Raw genomic sequence first — 12,177 nt, forward strand, 5'->3', positions numbered from 1 at the left:
GCGAGAGGAAATCATGCCGGATGAACGGATCGCGAGCTGCAGCGACTTGAGAATTTCTCATTTGGCTTCTATTGAAAAAGGTTGCTGGTTACCTGGCTGCTTGTGTCTGTAAAGAAGGACCTTGATGCAATAATTGAATCCACCTTTCCCCGCCTGTCCAACCAAGTTCCGCAGCCTCGCCGCCGCCTCATTCGCCATTTTGCCATTTCGCCATTTCACAAGCTACCATTTTCCTCTCATCTATTCCCTAACATAGCCGGAATAATGGTCCGCTCGTCCTGCAGCCGACAATCCTATAGGAATAATAACCGAACCTTTTCCTCTCTTTCCTGAGCAATTTTTAACCTTCATCGTTATTATACGAAAGCTCAGTCACCCGTGACCGGAGAGTATTTGCGAAGCTTATTGCTTCCGGTTGACTAGATTATTCGATTGATCGAAAGAGTCAAATGAATCGTTGCAATTGAAAATAAGGACGCGTGCACGTGGGCTGAAATTTCAATGTCTAACACATTTTCAAATGGAACTTGGGAGAAAATGAAGTATTTTACAAATCGTAAACCGATCTTTGACAAATGGCATATATACATAATATATATCTACGGAATTTGTATCACTTCGACGAGTTTGACAGTGAAATTCCAAGTGTGACAAAGGCTGAAACACCCTGAAGCGATAGCGTTAATCGCGATAATTCTTTTTGTTTTACCCCTCTTTTGTTTCCCAGTTCCCCGATAGTTGATTTTTATCATCACCCCGTAAGGCGAGAAGTGTAAAAATGAGAGGAGAGTAGAGGCAAATGCTATACGTGACACGTCTGCACCCTTGAAAATCAAGCACCCATACACACACACGGCCGTGACTGCAGTACTTGAGACAAAAGAGCATTCCTATCACCTTCGGCTCTCTTCCGCCCTAACCCTTCTCTCCTCATCACTGGCTCTCTCGCTCTCTCTTCCACCCTTTTTCAGCTACACTCCCTCTCCATTCTCCCCGACGATAATTACAAACTCACCGATTATTGGGCTGACGGTGCAGTCCGTGGACCACGCGGCACTCAGGGATGCTGGGGCTTTCCTGAGGGTTCCGGGAGCTTCGCGCAAAGCCTGAGGGACTCGAGGGGCAGCAGGAATAGATTAGAGCTAGTTACGAATTGAATAATTATAGGCCGACGCGTACCTACTCGAACTTTGGCGTGCAGGGGAAATTAAAGGGCCAAACGCCATGCCAGGGACCGACTTTCGTCTTCGAGGGTCGCCCTGCACGTGACTACGTTTTTTTCGATTCCATTTTTTCCCCTTAATTTTTCTGTTGTTTTTGTTTTTGTTTTTCTGGTTTTATCAAGCTGCGGCTAAATCTCCATGCGAAGAAGACCGATCGTGGCTGGTGAAGCGAAAATTCAACAAGGCATAGCCTAACGCCTCGGCGTCACGCGTTCTTCTTCCGGTTACGTGTCGTGACTATTCCTCGTTTTGTCATTGTATTAATTACGCCAAGTACTCGGGTGCGCCAGCCTTATGGCGTTCGCGTTCTTTCCAGTTAAGGGTGGCGATGACTTATTGTTAGAACTGATGAAAGCTCGCGTGAACTCTCCTCTTTCTCTTCCTCTTTCCCCTCTGCATTGCAAATACTCTTACGAAGTACACAGAGCGTCATCACTCATTCATTCTTTAGAAATTTTACATCGCATTCGATTTTTGGCACTAAACGAATTGAGAGGTGAGAGAATGCGAATGCTATAAAAGACACGCGTTTCAATCCATGATGAATGAGATTCGAAAGAATTGAATTAAATTTCACAGCAATAACAACTGCAACTGTCTCTGATTGTTACTCGTCAATTGGACTGATAATTGTTTAATACTTGTTAGACGTAGTTGAGGATGATTTTCAAACACTATGAATGTCGGTAAAAACTTTTGCCTTTTTATCTTTATTGTTTGTATGTTTCGCCGGAGGGTTTTTGAAAAATTACACTACGTGTAAGCGATCGTTGTGATTACTTGCGGCTAATTGTAGCTAGTACCGTATTGATAGTATACCAAGACCTGATACATCTGGATTTCGTCGATTGATATTGACTTTTAAAGAAGACACGGCCGACGACGGTACGGAGTAAAAGGAAGAAATAATTTTCATAATAATAGCAACATAAAAAGAAATGGAATTAGATGAAAAACCTGAAAGAACCGTTACGAAGAAGATAATAAAAAAAAAAAAAGAAATATCAGAGTGAACTTGAAAATGTAGAGTAACGATAATTTCGCATATTAAGCGGAATGTATACAGACACACAGGTACACATACATATTATATAACGTGTCTTAACTCAAGAGATGAAAAGAAAATAAGATGTAAAACGAAAAGTAATATTATTCGTCCTTCCGAATTTTTACGGTTCTTTGAAATGGAATTTAACGTCATCAACGGATATTCCTTCCTTCGAATGGACGACGATCACGCAGAAATGTGCAAGTGTATTTGTTGGGATTGTTTTTCAGAAAAGTGGAGAGAAAAATATCCCATGAATCCCGGAAGCTGGAGCTGCCGTTATACACTCTCACAATTACGTATATATCGTCGTGAAATTTTTTCAAATAAAAACATAACCTCGTTAACTAACTCGTTAGGTACACGTATCCACACCCACGCAACGACTGTACAGAAATATGTGACATACGTGTTATCCGTTTCCCTCACGTCAGAATCTCGAGGCGACGTTTCTTCGCGCCTCTTTCCTCTCACCCCTCCTCTTCATCCCTGCTATAACCAGCCTTCCTGGCTCTTTTACTCATCGTCGGTAAGAGTGTTAAACGATGCGCCGTGAGGGCTTAACTTCAGTGTCCCAGTTTTCCTATCTTATGCTTCTACCGCAATTTGCAATGCGTCTAATGATTATCTAACAATAAGTATACAGATATCAAGTAAAAGCGTAGAATCCGTTAACCTTTTCGGTAAAAAAAAAAAAAAAAAAAAAACACCAAGAATTGATAAGTTCCAAAATGATTCGAGACGGATTCTCGTATCCCCTCGATGTCAATTCAAAATAGAATAATATTGTGTTTATGTATGGGTTGTTCGTCGATAAACGAGAGGTGGATTGTGGGATTGGACTCGACGGTGTATCCGTCGCTAAGAAAAATAGTAAGATAACCTGAAGGTGTAGGTATATAGAGTAGGTACATAAGGAAGGGGCCTGGGGCACCAGACGCTACGCTGCATGAGATGCACATCTTTATTCGAAGCGCACGTGAGATTACCACATGGCAAAGCGACGTTGGGGGGATCTGCTTTGTATACCCCCATACGTTTTATACCCTACACCCAGATAAACGCCGAGTGGAATATCTAGTCGGTATTCTGGGATAATATATGTACCTCCGTACGAGTGTTTACACTTAAAGAAATTATTGTTTTATGTGAAACAACTGCAGCACTACCATCGTTCGAGGCAACAGCTGTGGCTGCATCGTATTTCAAACCGGCAAGTCTCGAGTATTTTAAGAATAATAGGAATACAGATTCTTAAATTTTCAGTACACATTACTGTATGACGTCTATAGTTTGCCATTTCCAAAATTGTTATTTTTACTACTTTAACTTTTTTCTTTCTTCCATACACAGTCAATGTTCATCATCACCTTGAAACACAGAGATAACAGGCTTTGGTAAATTTTCTTATTTTTTTTTTTTCACCTTATTCTTTCTGTCTTTTATTTTTCTTAAGTTTTTTGTCGATTGTTTTCCAGTGCAACTGTTTTCTTTCCATATCACCTCGCCGAAAACAGCGTATGATCAAGAAAAGCAAGGTGTATATGTACCAGCAAAAAAAAATTAAAAATTTGTCACATCGATTCCAGTTATCATCCTGTTTTTCCTTTTATTTTTTCACCTGGTGTGTCGATCACTTTTTTCTTACAGATTGATTATACAATAGCGGCAATACGACACGATACGATAAGACACAGAGAAAACATCTCTGAATCGATTTCAGTCAAAGGGATAATAAGAAACGTCAGACAAAGAGTAGAAGGAAAGGACGAGGGGGGGGGGGGGGGGGGGGGGCTTATTCGAAACGCGATGTGTAGTAAAAATGGGCAATCACTCAGTCTGGTTAACAGCTAGCTCGATCACTTGGTCGTCTTCCTGATTTCAAGACTCAAATCGAAGTTAATAGCAGTATAAGATGAAGAGCTGATCATTGCCTTGTGCCGTCGCTCCCAGTGCAGCGTTTGCCTATAGATATCAACTCTTTACTTTACGACTCATCTTTACGACGAACAAGAGAACTGTAAGCGAATGTGAGACGGGATATCGCAGGCATGATCGGCATTTCTCACGGGGTGTCTCGCAGGAATTAGGTCGTAAAAATGACTACCCCTTTTATTCAGCCCCCCCCGCCCCTCCGCCCTTTCTATCGCTTCTTTTTCCTTCCACTTTACCTCTCGACGTATATCCATCCCCCTTTTTCCCCGGTCTTCCCCGTTTGTTCCGATCGTGTATTTCTTTTTTTTCATCCCTCTCCTACTCTCTCTTCGAGTAGCTAATATCAATCAATTTTTTCCCAGTCAATTCATAAATATCGAATTCAGTTAATAAGGTAAAAGATTGGGAAAAATTTTTCGTTGAATACATTTTTTTTTTTTTTCCTTACCTAATTTGTGATAATAACGATAACGAAATAATAACACAATGAAATGAAATCAAATGAATTTCAAAAAGAGCCTCCGTTGCGTACGGCAAACAAAATAATTTTTCTTCTTCCTTTCCTCGAACCTTGTTAAGTCCCTTGCAATAACCGAGAGCGAAAACTCCAACCAATGAAGTAATGATTCCCAGGGGATTGAGGAAAAACGAAAGAAAAGGGAAAGAACGAAAAGAGTTTGCACCTTCGGTTTGTAAACTCAATTAAACGTCTTTCAGACGCTGGCAAATACGATTCGCAGATGAGACTATAGCAGTCTCTTTTGCACGTAATATACCAGGCACGTGTGTTGTAATATTAATCTTTGATGTGTCTGTAATTCAGTTTTGCCAGGAATGCAGTGTAAAAATTAAAAAAATTGTACCAAGGAATAACGAAATTCGGACAAGTATAGGTAATGGAATAAATCGCAAAAATTTTGACTTCATACCTTCTGAGCAATGACTAAACTAAAAAATACTTCATACAACAGTCACTCTGCAATTTTGAGTTAATCAGAGCAGGGATGAGAAATACTACAAAATTGGAAAGTGCTATTGAAGAAGGGGAAAGAATAAGGGTTGAAACATAGTTGCCCAAACGCTCTCGCTCATACGTAAACGCAGACATTTACTTACCACATGTATAAATTTATTTCTGGTAAAATATTTGACCGTATTATAATCTTGTAATATCCCAGCTCAATTTTCGTTTATATTTATTCATCACACGACTCCATATTTCGCTTTTATACGACCAATTTTTCTCCTTCCCGGTAAAACAAGAGAAATCGCATTTCTAAAATAATATTCCGTGCTGATTTACAGCCAAAGAAGACCTCGCGAAAACAGTTACATTCGATTCACGTTGCGTGTATATAAGCTGTTATATATGCATACAGTGACAGTCCAATGGCGAGCTAATCTTTTACCCATCCCTTATGCATATCGCACGACGTATCTGGAGAAAAACTTAAAACTCGTAGAGTTTTCAACGAGGGTGAAAATAGCCGTGAAAATGCCTGGCAAACACTATTCGGATCGATGAATATTCCGTTAAAATTCCATTTGGCGTTGTCTTTCTGGTTTTATTTCGCCAAGGCGAAATAATTAGGAAAACTTTTCTAATAAGCTGCGTTCAAGTGAAAGATACACACGGCCCTCAAGAGCTCTTTCATTCGGGCCCTAAATGCGCCTATTTCATTCTGTTGTTCCGAGAACCGGCTGACGTGAAGTGGAGTCAAGTTGATAATTACGATGTAATTACGATTCGTTTTAATCTCCGCACGTTCCCCGCTGTGTAAATAGGCGCCCACCCCAAACGACTATCCGGCTTAGTCTCGACGTCTGTATATATACCATACCCGACTTACTTTAGTTCGCACGTTGCAGCTTGAATTCCGTGTCGACTTAAATACGTACCCGAACGATCCTTTCGGCTTCGAGTATCAAGCCACACCGATACCCACCAGCCCATTGTATTCTTTTGTCGACTTCATTCCCTTTCCGCCGTTCTTCAACGACGTCACCTTTAACTCGTACAGCGTTTACTCTTCTTACCCAAACCGCTTTTCAACTCTCTAAAACGGTGTGTAGGTAAAAAAGATACAACGAATTTACAAGAGGTGTTTGAGAAATTTTGCAACTTTTAAATTTCACCCTACGCCTAGGCTTATTGCCGAATTGACCATTTTCAAATGCGAATTTTTTTACCCACCATTCCATCCCGACATTATTAACGAAATTCTAGAAACCGATATCCTTCCTCCGGGAAACGAAGTAATTCGCGCTAGAATCTATACCGGCTAGCTCCAAATGGGATTGCTTTCCTGTCGTTGACAATTCTATTAACGGAGTGTTACCTATGTCCGTGCGGTAAAACGAACCCAATCTAAACCCGAGTACTGCAAGTAAGCTGACACTAGGCAGAAGAGCTGAATGTTACATATATACATTCTATGTGTACACTTGCTCAGAAACAGATATAATAATATAGGAGTAAATCGGATCGAATCCTTTTACGAACCCAAATATTATGTACAATGATTTTCACGTTCAAAGCTCTGTAATAATTAGCGAAGACTTCATTTCCATACATTCTGAGATGAATTATTGAATTAAATAAAAGCATCATACCGAGTCTACTGGGTTTAATTTATTTTGAAAATTTGACAACCCCTTCGCTCGTCTAAACGATACTTCCATACCTGTTGACTGATTACCTTTACATGTTTCTCAAAACACTTGAATACCTCGGAGAAATTTCATCGAGTTTTTCTTCCTCCGTTCTACAAGAGCCAAAATTTAATCGCGAATCCGTCCAATTACCGAATCCACTCTGAGCCACGTTCCTCGACGAAATCCTGTCGCCGAGTTTGCGGCCGTCCAAGTTCCTCCTCTATAGCTAAGTTGGCTTCCGTCCGTTTCGCGAAAGCTTTCAAACGACGCATCGACGAAGTACCAGACTCGACTGGAGGTTGATTCGGATATTGAATTTTTGACCGGTAAGGGAGAAACGGTTGATCCCGCCGGTGTATCTTCTTCGGATGCAAACCGTCGGTGCAGTTAACTCACTTCGTCAACTTTCTCGCGAGTATCTGGCTGGCGTTTAACTCCATACGGTGTATAAACCGAGAATTGGCGATACCAAGAGAGCACCGACTGCGGGAGAGAACTTTGCCAACTAGGGACTGCAGGCTTCGTTCACCCGAGTTTATGGGGTCGCGCTGAAACCCGCAAAGTACAAGTTGAACAGTAGGTAATCCAAAAGTTGGCCCTGGAATACGTCGAGGGATACGCGCAGGATGAAAAACGATCGTCCCGATTATCGCACCTTCGCCCACCTCGATATATGCTTTACGCGGGGAAAGTTTCTCTCTCTCTCTTTCGGATCAACGTAGTTACAGGTCTTTTCTCGCCCCTCCTTCCCTTCTCCCCCATTGACCAGGCAGATGCTTTACCAGACGACGTAAATATTTGATCGGCTATCTTATCGCACGGGAATACATATGACACACACACAAATATATGTAGGTGTAGGCACACACTCGATCGACCAGCTTCCATATAAATATTAAATCCGACACGTCTTTGTCGTATATTTGCACCCCCGACTCCGATCATGTTTGTCCTCGAGAATCGGGGCCGTCGAGACCCCGCACTCTGCCGTTTGCAAATGTTTGACGTATATAACGCGTGGATATCGGTAAACAATGGAGGAAACCGAGGTCCAGAGGTGGCTAATCGCGTTTAATCATGAGGCACGAAATAACGGCGAAAATGAGCAAAGATTGATTTTCGACGAAGGATGTAGATATGTACTCGTAGAATGCGGAAATATTTGAAAGGCTAGGGAATTAATTACCGAGGAGTTAGCAAAGACTCACCCTCGAGCGGAGAACTAGAGAAGGCCTCGAAGCAATTTCCTCCCTCTGCGTCTATCTCGGGCTCCTGTAACAAAGAACCGGGGTTAGATTAGCTTGACATCGAGACAGTCCTTACTCCTCCTCCTCCTTCTTCTTCTTCGCGAGTAGGAGAGAAAAAGATTACTTAATCTTAACGCTCTAAAGCTAGGATTTACCTGTCCAACAAAGCGGAATCGCTTACAGAGAAAACAGGATTTGGATTTAGATTTGGATTAGAGTGATACATTTTTGGCCTACGGCCGCAGGTCTCGCGGTTAAGATTTCGATGTGAAAGGATTCGAACATGGCGGAAAGAACGTATGTATACCTAAACGGTCGTTCCTCTTCGGGGAAAAACCAGAACGTCAATATGCAAACTTCTGCAAATTTATCTTCACGCGTCGTACGCTAAAGTTGGATTTCAATATGATAAACGAATGGCAGTCGCGATGTACTGATTGGAACGGATTGCAGGACGGGTGCGAAAGCAGATAAGCGTAAAGACGATGCAGCTGCCAGACGTAGGCGAAATATCGGAGATTATTTGAACCCAGTTTTCAAGGAGATTGCCTCGCGAGATGAAAACCGCAAAGTTGTGGGAACGGGCGCAAATATATTTTTAAAAATAATCGTGCACAAGCGGAACGGATATGGGTATGAGAGGCATCTAGAAAACTCGCGTCTTTCCTCAAAATTGCAGGATTTCAATACATTTTTCCTCTCACAAAATGCTGAAAAATCTTCAAGCATAATATATTATCAACATAATCTGCGATTGATTTTTCTACGTACAATTTATGTATGGGAATGAGGGTGAAAAAACTAGCGAGGCGAGGATTTTTCTGTAGCAGTGAGTTGACTGTGATTCGTGAGAATTGGACACCCTCTATCGAATATATCTACATATGTATGAATCGCATGTAGGTATGTACGTATGCGCATGTATCAGGATACGTAAATATGTAGATGCAAACAAGCGAGGCAAGGGGTGCAGGTAGAATTCTCGTCGGGGAACAAATATTCGCTATTCAAATTTTTTAAACTTCCAAACGTGTTCGAGGCTCTCGCTGGACCGTTAACACCGTTGTTGGGTGAAAACAAAGAATGAGAATAAAAAAATATCGAACAAATATCCCAAAGATAGGTAGGAACGAGTGGAAGAAAAATAATAATAATAATAATAATAATAACAATAATAATAATCGCAATAAGAGAAAAACTATCGCTGTATGGATCGGTGAAAATTTGTGCATACAGGTAGAAATATTTGATGAGGAATAAAATTGAGGGAAATTCGTAAAAATCGATATCACAAACATTGAAGATTGAGTAAAATAAAACGAAAAGAAAATTTTGCATAATATACCCTCGTATAATTACTACGAGATGTATGATGAGCGACAAAGAAAAGACAAGAACAAAAAAGAAAAACGAAAAAAAAACATGAGAGATCTTTGCGAGTGAGATAATTGAGAACTTGGCAACCTCGTTGGCGAGAGAAAGTTTTGTGTGTGCGTATAAATATACCTACATATATATATATATATATATACAGTATATAACTGGAGTAAAGACACACAGTCCTCCGTTTTCAGCCTTTTAATTTCACCGTTTATATGCATCAAATTAACTAACTGTAACTGGATTTTCACCGCAGAATGAAAAGGGTAAAGCTGCACTGTTGGTCAACCGGCTTAAAATTTCGGGGTGTCTAATAAAGGCCCGGGTCGCGGTGGTTTATTCAAAGGGATGAATTTGCATCAAGCGTTTCGTCCGTGTTCAAAAAAGAATGAAAAGAAGAACCGCGAATATAACCGAGTAGATATAAATTATAAACAATGGAAGAATATTCATTTTCTCGTACCGAATACTTATCGTTTAAAATATTCCGAAAGATATTTTCAGTGTGCAGTGTTAAAAAAAAAGAAAGAAAGAAAGAAAAGAAAAGAAGAAAAAAAACTTCGACACGCTCCTGCGCTGTTATAGAAAAGTTGCAGTGTCAAAGGACAACGAGTAGAAAATATTTGTATAAAAGTCCGCACGACTTTGATGTTAATTTTAATGGACGGTGTCGAATTTTACACCAAACGATGAGGACTTTGTTCACATCGTTATCTTTCTAACTATCTTGGTAGATATACCGACTTTGACGATTTCTCCGAGGGTAAGCACTTCCGTCGTTGCTGCATTGTAAAAGAGAGAAGAAACTCTTAGTGACAATGGAGGTATTTTCAAGGGTCGTTAACCCGTGGTGCCTTCTTTTGTGTCATTGTGACGCGAAGCGACACCCGGTTCAATCAATATCGTCCCCCTTTCACCCCGCGACATACGTTGCCCATCATTACGTGTCGCGAAATGTCGACCCAGTTCGCGTCATGAGATTGCAGATCGTAGTGCGCTCGATCCAATCTTTTCTTGTCGTATTTTTGAAACGATCGACACTAGGCTGTCCACCGGGAACTGCTAGTCGCATAGCCTGGATCACCTGGGCTTAAAATCTTTTCCATCAATTTTATTCTCAAGCTTTGGATAGCGAAACACTGGATCAGGCGGGGCAAATTAGGATTGAATTTTCTCTGCCATTCCCTTATCCCTAGATGAGTGAATTTAATGAGAAACGAGTAAAACGGGAAAAGAAAAATACTATAAAAGTAGCGAATTGCTCGGCGTTTCTATTCGTCTGCTTTGCGGTTTGCGGCTAGATCCTTCTCCGCCGTGTAAGTACATAAAAGAGGGTTGAAGCGAGAAGGAGCCTTGAAGGGAGTAAGAGAGAGGAGGTGGAAAATTGCGTTTGCTTCATTTTCCGTGTCATTTCGCACGATTTTCCAACCTTCCATCACGCCAACTTATCGCTATTTTTCTTTAACCTCAACGCCAGCAAGCCGAACGGTTAAAGAGCCGCGTTAAAGTGAAACGAAACGCGTGCTTCTAAGTGAAATTAAAAAATTAGTCAAATGGCGCGTTCCGCGAGAATGCGAATTGTACAAGGCTCGAAAGGTTGAAGCTAAACGAATTTCAAGGAAATTCTATGTTGGCTATAAGCGAAATTCAGTCCAGCCAACGCGGAGTTTCTTGATCGATGGAGATTATCGCCGGCTTCAACTTCGTTGATGTTTCGCCAGTTTTTAATACACGATATCGCGAAATTGCAGGAGTGATATCAACCCCTGCAGAGAGTATCGCACACAGCCAAGCACCCGACTACCCTCTTCTATTAAACTTCGAGCTACGCTCGTCTCTGATGGAGGGAAACGCTTTTGATCCTTTGCTACTGCAGTTTCAACTAAGAGAAACTGAAACGCTTTACAGCCGAGTTTACCGATTAATTATTTATAGATTTCGCTTGGCCGCTCGCTTTGGGGGAATACCGTCTACCTTCTGTCGACGTAAAAGTACCTACTGTGTTACACGGAGGCAGCAGGTTACTTCTAGTTTCAAAGTATCTCCCCCAGCCTCCCCCCCCCCCTCCTGCCCCTCCTCGCCCGGACGCACAAACTGATTTAATATTAAAAAATTCTGCTACAGAAAAATCCCACGAACTCACGATCATCTACCTATCTGCCGGATACACCTTGCAACGATTCCACGATTCAACGATTCGAGTTTCCACTCGGGAATTTATTTATTCATTTTTTATCTCAACTGCAGAAGCTTTGCCGTAAGTTACGTCCATTGCATCCAATATTTCGTTCCCTTTCTCGCTTCTTTCTAAACTGTCTATACGAATGTGTCGATCGCTTTATTAAGTGAGTTTATTGAAAGCAGAAATTAATAACAATCAACGACGTATGTACGCAGCGAAGCTGTATATATGTATGCAACGATACTGAAGCAGTGGAATCAAGAAATTTACTTACTAAGCATTGGCCAGCGATGAATCGTCGCAAAACATTTGGAAGGCGTTTAATAAATAGCGAAAGCAGCAGGGAGTTACATTTTTCTTTCTTTTATCCCGACAATTTGAGCTTGACGTACAACGAGAGTGGAGAGAACCTTTAGAGTAAGGGGAATAAGAGGGCATCATCTTTGATTTGTGGGAAACGAGGGTAGAGGAGGTCCCCCAATGCCGCATCGTCAATATGACGTAATA

The 12,177-nt window shown here is 41.3% G+C and overlaps 1 protein-coding gene across 2 annotated transcripts in view; it reads right to left on the reverse strand.

The window, feature by feature from the left end:
- Positions 1–12,177, reverse strand: part of LOC124405186 (leucine-rich repeat-containing protein 4B-like) — a 227,192-nt gene that overhangs the window by 140,725 nt on the left and 74,290 nt on the right. For both annotated transcript variants that reach the window (XM_046879875.1, XM_046879876.1), the window contains one exon: positions 8,070–8,133. The gene's annotated coding sequence lies outside the window, so the exon portion shown is untranslated. The remainder of the gene's footprint in view (positions 1–8,069; positions 8,134–12,177) is intronic.

The sequence above is a fragment of the Diprion similis genome, chromosome 4 (assembly GCF_021155765.1).
Source record: "Diprion similis isolate iyDipSimi1 chromosome 4, iyDipSimi1.1, whole genome shotgun sequence".
Classification (NCBI taxonomy): Eukaryota; Metazoa; Arthropoda; class Insecta; order Hymenoptera; family Diprionidae; genus Diprion; species Diprion similis.